The 14,736-nt window shown below is 39.9% G+C and overlaps 1 protein-coding gene across 1 annotated transcript in view; it reads right to left on the reverse strand.

The window, feature by feature from the left end:
* Positions 1-11,670, reverse strand: part of ADIPOR2 (adiponectin receptor 2) — a 138,045-nt gene extending 126,375 nt beyond the window's left edge. The window contains exon 1 of the mRNA XM_041736630.1: positions 11,418-11,670. The gene's annotated coding sequence lies outside the window, so the exon portion shown is untranslated. The remainder of the gene's footprint in view (positions 1-11,417) is intronic.
* Between the last annotated feature and the right edge of the window lie 3,066 nt (positions 11,671-14,736).

Raw genomic sequence — 14,736 nt, forward strand, 5'->3', positions numbered from 1 at the left:
GCCTTGAAATTAGAACTTAATCACAACAAGAAGTTTGGAAGGACCACAAACACGTGGAGGTTAAGGACCATCCTGCTAAAAGATGAAAAGGTCAACCAGGAAATTAAGGAAGAATTAAAAAGATTCATGGAAACTAATGAGAATGAAGATACAACCGTTCAAAATCTTTGGGATGCAGCAAAAGCAGTCCTGAGGGGGAAATACATCGCAATACAAGCATCCATTCAAAAACTGGAAAGATCTCAAATTCAAAAGCTCACCTTACACATAAAGGAACTAGAGAAAAAGCAACAAATAGACCCCACCCCCAGCAGAAGAAGACAGTTAATTAAAATTCGAGCAGAACTCAATGATATCGAGACCAAAAGAACTGTGGAACAGATCAACAGAACCAGGAGTTGGTTCTTTGAAAGAATTAATAAGATAGATAAACCATTAGCCAACCTTATTAAAAAGAAGAGAGATTGGGATCCCTGGGTGGCGCAGCGGTTTGGCGCCTGCCTTTGGCCCAGGGCGTGATCCTGGAGACCCGGGATCGAATCCCACGTCGGGCTCCCGGTGCATGGAGCCTGCTTCTCCCTCTGCCTGTGTCTCTGCCTCTCTCTCTCTCTCTCTCTCTCTCTGTGACTATCATAAATAAATAAAAATTAAAAAAAAAAAAGAAGAGAGAGAAGACTCAAATTAATAAAATCATGAATGAGAAAGGAGAGATCACTACCAACACCAAGGAAATACAAATGATTTTAAAAACATGTTATGAACAGCTGTACGCCAATAAATTAGGAAATCTAGAAGAAATGGACGCATTCCTGGAAAGCCACAAACTACCAAAACTGGAGCAGGAAGAAATAGAAAACCTGAACAGGCCAATAACCAGGGAGGAAATTGAAGCAGTCATCAAAAACCTCCCAAGACACAAGAGTCCAGGGCCAGATGGCTTCCCAGGGGAATTCTATCAAACGTTTAAAGAAGAAATCATACCTATTCTACTAAAGCTGTTTGGAAAGATAGAAAGAGATGGAGTACTTCCAAATTCGTTCTATGAGGCCAGCATCACCTTAATTCCAAAACCAGACAAAGACCCCACCAAAAAGGAGAATTACAGACCAATATCCCTGATGAACATGGATGCAAAAATTCTCAACAAGATACTAGCCAATAGGATCCAATAACACATTAAGAAAATTATTCACCATGACCAAGTAGGATTTATCCCTGGGACACAAGGCTGGTTCAACACTCGGAAAACAATCAATGTGATTCATCCTATCAGCAAGAGAAAAACCAAGAACCATATGATACTCTCATTAGATGCAGAGAAAGCATTTGACAAAATACAGCATCCATTCCTGATCAAAACCCTTCAGAGTGTTGGGATAGAGGGAACTTTCCTCAACATCTTAAAGGCCATTTACGAAAAGCCCACAGCAAATATCATTCTCAATGGGGAAGCACTGGGAGCCTTTCCCCTAAGATCGGGAACAAGACAGGGATGTCCACTCTCACCACTGCTGTTCAACATAGTTCTGGAAGTCCTCGCCTCAGCAATCAGACAACAAAAAGACATTAAAGGCATTCAAATTGGCAAAGAAGAAGTCAAACTCTCCCTCTTCGCCGATGACATGATACTCTACATAGAAAACCCAAAAGCCTCCACCCCAAGATTGCTAGAACTCATACAGCAATTTGGTAGCGTGGCAGGATACAAAATCAATGCCCAGAAATCAATGGCATTTCTATACACTAACAATGAGACTGAAGAAAGAGAAATTAAGGAGTCAATCCCATTTACAATTGCATCCAAAAGCATAAGATACCTAGGAATAAACCTAACCAAAGAGGTAAAAGATCTATATCCTAAAAACTATAGAACACTTCTGAAAGGAATTGAGGAAGACACAAAGAGATGGAAAAATATTCCATGCTCATGGATTGGCAGAATTAATATTGTAAAAATGTCAATGTTACCCAGGGCAATTTATACGTGTAATGCAATCCCTATCAAAATACCATGGACTTTCTTCAGAGAGTTAGAACAAATTATTTTAAGATTTGTGTGGAATCAGAAAAGACCCCAAATAGCCAGGGGAATTTTAAAAAAGAAAACCATAGCTGGGGGCATCACAATGCCAGATTTCAGGTTGTACTACAAAGCTGTGGTCATCAAGACAGTGTGGTACTGGCACAAAAACAGACACATAGATCAATGGAACAGAATAGAGAACCCAGAAGTGGACCCTGAACTTTATGGTCAACTAATATTCGATAAAGGAGGAAAGACTATCCACTGGAAGAAAGACAGTCTCTTCAATAAATGGTGCTGGGAAAATTGGACATCCACATGCAGAAGAATGAAACTGGACCACTCTCTTGCACCAGACACAAAGGTAAACTCAAAATGGATGAGAGATCTAAATGTGAGACAAGAGTCCATCAAAATCATAGAAGAGAACACAGGCAACACCCTCTTTGAACTCGGCCACAGTAACTTCTTGCAAGATACATCCACAAAGGCAAAAGAAACAAAAGCACAAATGAACTATTGGGACTTCATCAAGATAAGAAGCTTTTGCACAGCAAAGGATACAGTCAACAAAACTAAAAGACAACCTACAGAATGGGAGAAGATATTTGCAAATGACCTATCAGATAAAGGGCTAGTTTCCAAAATCTATAAAGAACTTATTAAACTCAACACCAAAGCAACAAACAATCCAATCATGAAATGGGCAAAAGACATGAAGAGAAATCTCACAGAGGAAGACATGGACATGGCCAACATGCACATGAGAAAATGCTCTGCATCACTTGCCATCAGGGAAATACAAATCAAAACCACAATGAGATACCACCTCACACCAGTGAGAATGGGGAAAATTAACAAGGCAGGAAACCACAAATGTTGGAGAGGATGGGGAGAAAAGGGAACCCTCTTACACTGTTGGTGGGAATGTGAACTGGTGCAGCCACTCTGGAAAACTGTGTGGAGGTTCCTCAAAGAGTTAAAAATAGACCTGCCCTACGACCCAGCAATTGCACTGTTGGGGATTTACCCCAAAGATTCAGATGCAGTGAAACGTCGGGACACCTGCACCCCGATGTTTATAGCAGCAATGTCCACAATAGCCAAACTGTGGAAGGAGCCTCGGTGTCCATTGAAAGATGAATGGATAAAGAGGATGTGGTTTATGTATACAATGGAATATTACTCAGCAATTAGAAAATACAAATACCCACCATTTGCTTCGACGTGGATGGAACTGGAGGGTATTATGCTGAGTGAAATAAGTCAATCGGAGAAGGACAAACAGTGTATGTTCTCATTCATTTCGGGAATATGAATAATAGTGAAAGGGAATATAAAGGAAGGGAAAAGAAATGTTGGGAAATATCAGGAAGGGAGACAGAACATAAAGACTCTTAACTCTGGGAAACGAACTAGGGGTGGTGGAAGGGGAGGAGGGCGGGTGTTGGAGGGGAATGGGTGACGGGCACTGAGGTGGACACTTGACGGGATGAGCACTGGGTGTTTTTCTGTATGTTGGTAAATTGAACACCAATAAAAATTAATTTAAAAAAAAATCAAAAACCATAATGACTAGGATAGCTACAAATAGAAAGAAGAAAGAAACCACAGACAATAACAAGTGTTGGTGCGGATGTGAAAAAAGTGGGACCCTTAAGCATTGCTGGTGGTAATGTAAAATGATGCAGTCACTGTGGAAAACAGTCTGGTAGTTTCTCAAAAAATTAAATATAGATGATTCAGCATCATCTCTAGGTTCATGCTAAAGAGAATTGATATGTTTACACAAACACATAGATATGAATGTTTCTTGCAGCATTATTCCTGAGAGCCAAAAACAGTAAATAACCCAAACATCCATCAACTGATAAGTGATTAAACAAAATGTATTATCCATACAATGGATTATTCTTTGGCCATAAAAAGGAATGAAGTACTAGTACACGTTACAATTGGATGATCCTTGAAAACATTTTGCTAAGTGAGAGAATGATCTAATTCCATTTATATGAAATGTCCAAAACAGGTAAATCCATAGAGACAGAAAGTAGATTAGTAGTGGGGCGCCAGGGTGGCTCAGTTGGATAAGAGTTAAGTGTCTGACTCTTGATTTCTGCTCAGGTCATGATCTCAGGGTTGTGAGACTGGGCTCCATGCTGGGCATGGAATCTGCTTAGGATTCTTTTTTTTTTTTTTTTTTTTTATTATTTATTTATGATAGTCATACAGAAAGAGAGAGAGAGAGGCAGAGACACAGGCAGAGGGAGAAGCAGGCTCCATGCACCGGGAGCCCGACGTGGGATTCGATCCCGGGTCTCCAGGATCGCGCCCTGGGCCAAAGGCAGGCGCCAAACCGCTGCGCCACCCAGGGATCCCTGCTTAGGATTCTTTATGCCCTTCCCTCTTGCCCTCCCTCATTCCTACAAAAAAATAAATAAATAAAAGTAGATTAGTGGTTGCTAGGGACTACGGTAAGAAAAGAATTTTGAGTGACTGCTAATGAGTATGGGATTCCATTTTGGAGTGATGAACATGTTCTAGGATGAAATGGTAGTGATGGTTATACAACCTTAACCACTATATAACCACTGAATTGTACAACTTAAAATGGTGAATTCTATGGTATGGGAATTATATCTCAATAAAAATAAAAAACAATAGCAAAATGAAAAGGATTTATGATGTTTCCGGCCATATCTAAGCAGGAAGGGATTTTAAATATCATCTGGTTCAACTCTCATTTTAAAGAGAAGAAACTTGAGACCTAGGGGAAGGAAGTGGCTTGTAAAAAGTGACACAGCTAGTCAGCTGATGAATGAGTGTGGGAGCCCAGGACCTTTGCTGCCAGTACAGTGCTTTTTCTTTTTTCTAAATTCCTTAACATGTATGACAATTTTCAGTTATACACAAAAATAGAGCAAATAGCATAAGCTCCTTGTATCCATAACCCAACTTCAATAATCTTCAGAACACAACCAATATTACTTCATCTATGCCATCACCAACTTTCTCCCCTCCCAGGTTATTTCAAAGTGTATCTCAGATCTCACATTACTCATACATAAAGGCTGTAGTACTTGCACATTTTCATATAGTTTTATTTGCATGTTCTATTTCTCACACACATACATACGCATACTAAAGAAAAAATAAATGATCCCTGAAAAAATGGTGAGCAAAGAAACTGATAAAGCTTTAAATAAATCTAAATATGCATTCACTGTCTAAGTGTATATTATATTGATGATGAATACATAAAGAAAGTGGAACTAAAGCACCTCATGAAATAGCATGTAAGATAAGGTGGTGCTGTATAAAATTAAAGTTTCTTGTATTTTTCAAAAGGAGGTGAGAGATCCTGAGTAACATGTCAGCTCCTGTGCAGTGCACTAGAGAACACATACAAGAATGGTCTTAGAACATTCTCCAGAATAGCAAAAGAACTGGAAACAACCTAAATATACATCAGTAGAGGAATGGATAAAAAATACGGTATATGGGTAGTGTAATACTGTGATGTCATTAAAAGGAATAAACTAGATCCATGCAGTTTTGTGTGCACATATCTCAAAAACACATGGATTAAAAACAAGTTTTAAAACAACTTGAATAGTAAATGACATTGATCTGAATCAAAAAGAAGAACTTATCTGCTCATGGGATGGAGAGGGAGAGGGAAGAACTAAGAATGGTGGTTAAAAGGACTTTTAGCTACACTCATAATATTTTATTTCTTCAGAGAAATAAAGATAAAGCTCATAGGACAAAAGTATACAGTTATAAATCTTAGATTGTGGGACGCCTGGGTGGCTCAGCAGTTGAGCATCTGCCTTTGTCCCAGGGCGTGAATCGGGAGTTCTGGGATGAAGTCCCATGTTGGGCTCCCTGCAGGGAGCCTGCTTCTCCCTCTGCCTGTGTCCCTGCCTTCTCTCCATGTCTCTCATGAATAAATAAATGAATAAATAAAATCTTAAAAAAAAACCTTTGTGAGAATAGAAGTGTTTGCTATTTGTGTTTTCTATATTATCTGTGCTTAAAATTTTTAAAATATCTTATAAATGTCCTTTAAAAAGAAGAATTAAAGAGTCCAAAGAGCACTCTAAAATTTTGGCCTAATGTCATCTATACTATATAAATATATGCTGTATAAATAATCCCCTCTAATTTTCTTGGAGCTATGCACCTGCTCCATGGAAAGATATCCACCACTTTTGCTCGCCATCGTCCCATTTCTAGATTCTGACAAAGTTGATCTACATTTTCAGATTTCCTCTTCTCACAAATTAACTCCAGAATAGAATTCAGGGTAAGTTAGAAAACAACATTCTATTTGAAGTAAAGTCAAAGATAACTCACGAATTAAAGAAAAAATGTTTATCTTGCATTTGTTTTTTATACTTTTTTTAAAAGATTTTATTTATTTATTCATGAGACACAGAGAGAGAGAGAGGCAGAGACACAGGCAGAGGGAGAAGCAGGCTCCATGCAGGGAGCCCGATGTGGGACTCTATACTGGGTCTCCAGGATAACACCCCGGGCTGAAAGCAGAGCTAAACCGCTGAGCCACCCAGGCTGCCCTGTTTTTTATACTTACCATATTTACATTGTCATAGTAAAATGCAAGATAAGTGAGAGAATGATCTAATTCCATTTATATGAAATGTCCAAAACAGGTAAATCCATAGAGACAGAAAGTAGATTAGTAGTGGGGCGCCAGGGTGGCTCAGTTGGATAAGAGTTAAGCGTCTGACTCTTGATTTCTGCTCAGGTCATGATCTCAGTAAATCATAGTAAAATAGATTCTATTTCAGGTATGTAGGTTTGTGGACAAGGGTACTGGCAAATGTTAAGTAGACCAAAGGAACTGAAGAAACAGACCCGGTGGCAGAGGCTAAAAAGGGAAGCATCCCAGGGCAAGTTCTGCCATAGTTAGGGTAGATATCAGCCCCGAGGATAAGGGACAGATGATTATTTGACATTTGGGATATAGTAGCCCCATTAAAAGTGTTGGGTGTTGGGTGAGATTAAAGGTCACGCTGTGGCAACAGTGCAATTGCTGTGGTAATCTACTACTTATGTCAGTATTCCAGCAGATATACAGAATCAATATTCTGGTAAAGGGATTTGGTAATGACTAGTCAAAATCTTAAGAAGGGTAGGGTTTTTGTATTGGTCAAGAATTGTTTAGTTCCTATTAATAGAAACTCAACTCACATAATCGAGTGGCATTGACCTCAGATGCAATGTGATCAAGGGTTTAAGTGATACACTCAGAACTCTTTTTCACCGGTCATCTATGTAGTCAGGTTTGCTATACTCATGCTCTATAGCAAGTAGCACTCAAATCTCAAATGCTACTGTAACAAGTAATGTCAAAATGTCAATGGCCTATGACAACAAACATTTATTTATTTCATGCTCACAGGTCTGCAGATTGACTATGTTTAGACAATTTGGTTTGGCAATTAGTTTTGGCTGGATGTGGCTGGGCTCAGGTGGACTCTAGGCTTCAGGTTGGCTACAGATCTACTCCATGTCTTCATCCTGGGATGAAACCAGAAGGATGAACAGCTATCTGTTCTCTTCCTGAGCGAGAACAGGAGATCCAAAATTGTTGGTGGAAAGTAATAAGGCCTCAACTTAGAATGGGCACACTAGTCATTTCCACCCATAGTCTACTGGTCAAAGCAAGTCATATGGCCAAGACCAAAGTCAATGGACATGGATGTAAATTACATTTACTATAGTGGGAGGTGCTGCAAAGTCAAATGGCAAAAGATTAGATAAATGATAGATAGGTGATAGATAGATAGAGATGGATAGAGGAGAGAGAGGGAGAGATAGATAATAGATTGATAAATAGGTAAATCTATCTATTTATGTAATTTCAAATTACATAATTTTTTTTAATTGCAATTCAATCAATGATATATTCACACACAAGTTTAGAAAAATCAAGAGTATGATAATAAAACCATAAAATTAAACAGAAGGAAATCAATTTCTACAAGAAATCAAATATATTTACAGTGAGATTTAAAGGGAAAAATAAGCTACTTGGATCATAAATTTAATTTTATTTTAAATAACTTTAGCTACCTTAGCTGTTAATACAATAAAAGCAGAAAGAACAGGCTGCCTTTTTTTTTTTTCCAGATTTAATCAGAAAATTGTATCTACAATAATTGACAGAACTTGCTTCTTGTCCTTTACCCATCTCATCAAAAATTATTGCATTTTCCCCCAAACTGTATTTTTTGGATTCCTCTGTGAATATACTCATTTCGTCCTCGTTCCTGGAGGCATCTTGGTTTAAATCCATCTTTAAAAAAAGGAGAAGGGGTAAATATGGGAGGCAAAATATTCTCTTGAAGCCAACAGATATAGAGTTGCTAGAAGAAGCTGATTGTACACACAAGCTGCCTGGGGTCGGGAAGGGGAGGGCAATAATCCTTGCCCCTGCTTGTCTTCCCCTTAATGTAGGCTCTGTTGTCAAAGGCAAGATGGCTGTTAGCTACTCCTGTCTCACTTTCTCCAAGTGTGACAGTCCTAATAGATAGAGAACATCTTTCCAGGTATCTTAAGTTATTTTTTTTAAAAGTTTTATTTATTTATTCATGAGAGACACCGAGAGAGAGAGGCAGAGACACAGGCAAAGGGAGAAGAGGCTCTATGCAGGGAGCCCGATGCGGGACTCAATCCCGGGACCCCAGGATCATGCCCTGGGCCAAAGGCAGGCGCTAAACTGTTAACCACCCAGGGATCCTCTCCAGATATCTTAAGTTTAAAAAAAAGGTCTAAGAAGGGCTCTGTTTGGGCTGGCGTGGGTTCTACTTATTCCTGAACCAACCACCACAGTCAAGGAAGATAGAGTCCTCTGACTGGCCAACCTAGGCCACAGGCCCATACTTTATTATCTGGGGATTAGGAGGGAGATGAAGCCAACCTTCACAGCTTCACCAGGATCACATAAAACTTTAGAGGGTGCCTAAAGGAACCAATACCGGGAAGACATAGACACCACAGTCTTTAATCTCAATAGGAAACCAGAAGCCTTGGGATGCCTGGGTGGCTCAGTGGTTGAGCGTCTGCCTTCGGCTCAGGGTGTGAACCCAGAGTCCTGGGATCAAGTCCTGCATCGGTCTTCCTGCACAGAGCCTGCTTCTCTCTCTGCCTGTGTCTCTGCCTCTCTCTCTTTGTGTGTGTCTCTCATGAATAAATAAATAAAATCTTAAAAAAAAAAAAAAAAAGGAAACTAGAAGCCTAGACAAGGAAACCAAGAAAAAACCCAGACCTATGGGATCAATGTGAGAAACTAGGAAGGAAACAGCAGACCTCTGGGCACCAGAATTAAAGCAATGGGACTTAGGCTGAAGCTTGTGTACTTCTCATTACTATTGTGCACTGGGGATGGGCCTGGTAGGGATGTGAAGCTCCGAGAACATCCAGCTTTAAGAGCTAGTGGGAGAGAAAACAGTATGTATTTAGCGGTATTGGTGAAGTTAAAATGCTGTTTTTTCAAAGGTGGAAAGCTAAGTACCTCTGAATCTCAGGGAACAGCTATACAGCTTCAAGATGAAAACATTGGTGCTAGTGAGAACCACAGGGTAAAATGAGCACTGCACTCACGGGTATAAATACACGGGGGCAACGTGGCAGACCTTTTACCAGATACCAGGTGTAGACTCGTGATTCACAACACTCTGTTGGACATTGTCTGATACCTTCATATCGAAAAACGAAATTATAGCTTACTTGAAGTGAGAAATTTACAAGTAAAGTCTTCTCAAAGAGTTGTAAATTATATCACTTCTTAAATTAACAGAATGAAGTCTAAGTCTTTAGTGTAAAATATGTGCTCAGTAAAAGCAAGGTGAATGAATGAACAAATCATCAGGATTTCTGCCATGAACCAGTTTTGTGGAGGACCTGCGCCACCAATGTGAAAAATATGGGGATAAAAACAGGAAAGAATAAGAAAGAGAGAGTGCCAACCTGAGGGGCAGTGTAGAGAATTGCATGCCATGGAAACGCTAAGGCAGGCAGGTTAAAGTTGGAAGTAAGTGAAGAGGTGACAGCACGGTTGCTCCAAGATGAAGCTGTTGCCTCCAAGGAAGTTCTTCAAAGAAAGCTTTAAAGGGCCCAAGCAGTCCCATGCATGCCCTTCCTGGTTTGATTTATTCTCCCTCCTTTGGGATGGATTACCCTCCATCCTCAAATTCTCAGCCCTCAGAAAGGGATGTGACATTAGCACTTGCCTCTCCATGTTTTTCCAGAAAAAGAGTCAGGTTAGAGTGTGGAAGAAGCCAAGAATCACCTGTGGCCTGATTGTTTGGAGTTATGGAAGAGTGTAGAATGAGCCCTGTTTTTTCTAACACCAGAAAAAATAAGATGTATTGAAGGGTTCTTTGGTCTCAGAGAGCAAAAGCTTGTAATATTTCTGACAATTAATTAGAGATTGTTTGAGGGTGGTACAAACAAAAACTCAAGGATTCAAATTGCATCCAATTTGTCTTTCTCCCCAATCCTGCTCCCTGAGCCAGAGCTCCTATTTGCTGGACAAATAAACTCCAACTGAAATAAAAGTTCTTTTTAGACAAGGGTGAAGGTTGAATGGGAATATTTTAGCTAGATTTCCCAATCAGTAATGGGTGTTTCAATTTCTCCCTGGTCTGAGTCTGATGGAAGTGATGTTTTCCCACCATTAGGCCATGTACTGATCACATGGTGCCAAGTGGGAGGTTTGGGGTCCAGAGCACAAGCCTGGGCGGGGCACACCAGCTGGGTCCTCTTATTGGTAGAGGCACTATAGGGTGACATGCCACAGGACACCTTGTTTTTCACTCAGACTGTTGTTTCAAAAGCAGAATAAAGTGGGTGTTGGGGCAAGCAGGGATTGGGTCATGGCTACACAAAGTTACAAAACCAGCCTTTGGCTGGCATAAGTAGACAGCAATATCTCTCCCAGATACCAGGTTCCCTCTGCCCTAGTTCTAGTCAAAGTTCAGAGACCAGAACTCTCCCTAAAGTGCAGAGCTTGAGATATGCTGGCTCACATATATTATGACACTGTCTTTGGAAAGAAATTCAGTTAGGACACTGGTGAAAAGGTCAAAAAGCAGTGAAATCTCATCCACTTGAACATTGTTAGCAAGCGGTGGCTTTGTGTGAAAGGAGTGGGGCAGAGAGTGCTCTCGCAGCTGCAAATTTTCTCCTCTGTTGGCCATCACAGAAAACAGAAATGGATTTATTGGATGTTTCCATCTATTGTGAAGGAAATCTAAGACTCACTGCCTTTATCACTTAAGAGCTGTCTGTTTAGTTTGGTTTCCTTGTTGTTGTTAGTTACATATACATTGTTATGTTAGCAGTGCACGCACACCACGCTTACCTATGAATGTCGAAGTCGTATCTCACTCACACTCTCCTCAGAACACTTACAGGGAGAGGCACCCGGGTGGCTCAGTTGGTTGAGTATCTGCCTTCAGCTCAGCTCATGATCCCATGGTCCTGGGATAGAGCCCCATGTTGGGCTCTTTGCTCACGGGGAGCCTTCTCCCTGTCCTCTTCGCTCATGCTCTCTCTTTCTCAAACCAATAAAATCTCGAAAGAAAGAAAAAGAAAGAAAGAGAGAAAGAGAGAGAGAAGGAAAGAAAGGAGAAAGAACGAAAGAAAGAAAGAAAGAAAGAAAGAAAGAGAAGAAGAAGAAGAAAGAAAGAAAGAAAGAAAGAAAGAAAGAAAGAAAGAAAGAAAAAGAAGAAGAAGAAAGAAAGAAAGAAAGAAAAGAAGAAGAAGAAGAAGAAGAAGAAGAAGAAGAAGAAGAAGAAGAAGAAGAAGAAAGAAAGAAAGAAAGAAAGAAAGAAAGAAAGAAAGAAAGAAAGAAAGAAAGAAAGAAAAAGAAAAAGAAGGAAAATTTATAGGGAAAAAAATAAAGGAGGGTCTGGTTAGGGATCACGAGGCAGTAATACGACTGGTTAAGCATTGCACCTTCAAACGTCTAGTGAAAGACTTTAGGCTTGTCAGGCTTGTCAGCCACCTGGGTAGGCAACTTTTTTTCCCTCATAGAAATGGAACCATACAGGGTACGTCCTTTTGTGACTGGTCTATTTCACTCAGCATGATGTCTTCAAGGTTCATCCATGTTTGTCATTAGATTTGTATGGCTTGTTTTCCATTGGTTGAATTGTTTGTTTTGTTTTCTTGCCGAGGACTCAGACTTGAAAACAGGAAAACCATCTGAAAGTTTGCCTGGCCATGGAGTTTCCTTCCCACCACCCTAAAACATACTTATCTTTGCCACACGACATTTTTCAGTGTTTTTTTCCTGCATTGTTCATTACATAATCTCTGTGTTAGTGGCTGCTTCTAGCTTTTAGCATGGCTCCCTCAGGGGGGATTGGAGGGTGTGCACTCCTGCCTCTCCTCCCTCTCCGCCAGCAAAGACTTCAGAGCACAAAAGAAGCCTTTCCTTCCAAGGGTAATTGGACGTGACTCCATACCTAGAGGGCAGGCCACGCCTATCTTCCTCTCTAAGTACGGCTGGCTCTTAACACGGCTTTTTGTTTGTTTGCTCTTTATAATTATTAAGTAGTACATTCACATGGTTAAATATATACACAGTTGGAATGTGCAGTGAAAAATAAATCTCCCTCCCACCCCTAACAGGCTCCCTTGTTCCCCTTGCCAGCGGTCAACACTGTCACCTTGTCTACCCCTCCAGAGACAATTCCATGTAAACAAGCACACAAGTGCCTTTTTCACGCAAAAGATACCACCTTATACCCACTAATCTGTATCGTGCCTTCTGGAAAAACACAGAAAAGTAAGAGGATAAAACACAGTTTCATTGTGTTATGAATTGATGAGAATGTTTAGTCATAATTGTTTCTTTTTTCCTTAGATAAATGAAATGAAATGTTATAGACAAAACTGAAATATTCTACAACCAGAAAAAAGCAGAAAATTCTATGACCTTCACAGCCAATCCTGTTTCCCTCTCCTCCCCATCCCCAGGGTTGAGCAGTATCATAAATTTATTATATCCTTTCAGTAAACTTCTATATTTTCACATTTGTGCATATATATGTTAATGAACAATTTTGTGTAATTTTTCAATTTACATAATAGTCATGTTTAATATTCATTCCCTCAATTGACATTTAGATTTTTTTAGACTTTTCCTCCCCAAATAATGATGCAGGAAGTGTTCTCTGCATATGTTTTTGTACACACATGTGAAGGTATGTTTAGGATAATTCTGCAGAGGTGGGTTCCCTGGAGCAAAGGATATGTGCATTTTTAATTCTGATAGATTGTTCCAAAGAAGTGGTATCACTTTTTACTTCCACTAACTAGTACCTGTTTCTCCATACCCTCTCTCACACAGTAATTTATCCAAAAATTGTTCATCTTTACTCATCTATTAGGCAAAAAAAAAAATTGAATTTACATACTCTTATAATTTGAATTTACAGGTTTTGTTTTGCTGAAAATGAGGTTGATCACTTTTTTATGGTTTGAAAGCCATGCATATTTCTTCCTTTTTGATTTTTTTGAAGCTCCTTTGCCCACTTTTCTTTTGAGTTAAATGGTCTTATTGACTTCCAACTGTACTTTGCATGTACAAATGAAAATGAGCTCTTTCTCATGATGTACACAACAGAGATTTTCCCAGTTTACTGCTAATATTCTGATTTGCCTTATTATTTTTGTCACATGGAAATTTTATTTTGTATGCCGTCAACTTTATCTGTCTTTACGAATATTTTAAAGTGATGGTACATCTATAGCTTCCTCTTCCTCCTCTTTCACTCTTCCCTTCCCGTTTTCTCCAAATACCAAAATTAATCTGATACCATTCTAACCAAAATCGTACCTCAGATTCCTGGATCTCAGGAAAGATCAGCAGCAGAAGTTACCCAGAGATCACCCAAGTGAACCCTGGGGGTTTGACATAAGCACAGAGGCTCTAGCTGGCTTTGCCTCAACTCTGCCCTGGTGTATATTTATAGAGTGTCCTAAATCAATCTCAAGCAGTGACATTTCTGGGACTTCTTACAATCTAGGGGTGCCCTACAACCAAGCTGGTCTGCTTACACTGCTTCTGCCCTAGTCTGACCTCCACCCTTGGAGGCATTGCAGGGAGGCTGGCACATGGGAGGCCAAGATCACAATGACCTATTGCTTTTTTTTAATTCTTTTCAATTCCTTCAAATATTCCCCCTTGGAGCCAGGTTTCTCACTGTCAGAGAAAACAAGAATGAACTTTCTGATGTCCACTGGAATCAGAAGATGGTTATGTGTGAACTCATGATTTCCAATCCCTAGAATACAGATGTATAGCTGTGTGCACAATTGTGAGTTTGCTTTTGTGTATTCTTCAAAGGTTACACACACACACACACACACACACACACCTTTTCATATTCATTGAAGTTTTCTTCCCTCCTTTGTGAACACAAAGCCGGCTATTTCCTTTGCCCTCTTCACATCTCTTCTATCATGAATACAAAGAGCTGCACAAAATATCATTAGTTAAGCACTGCTTTGGCGGGGGGGGGGGGGGGGGGGGGGGGGGTGTTAAAAAATAAGACTGAAGAGAAAAACCAAAACAGAGTGGGGGGAATGGGGTAACTGGGTGACGGGCATTAAGGAGGGCATGTGATGAGATGAGCACTGGGTGTTATGCTATGTGTTGGAAAATTGAATTT

Source organism: Vulpes lagopus, chromosome 21 (assembly GCF_018345385.1).
Source record: "Vulpes lagopus strain Blue_001 chromosome 21, ASM1834538v1, whole genome shotgun sequence".
In the NCBI taxonomy this organism is placed as follows: domain Eukaryota; kingdom Metazoa; phylum Chordata; class Mammalia; order Carnivora; family Canidae; genus Vulpes; species Vulpes lagopus.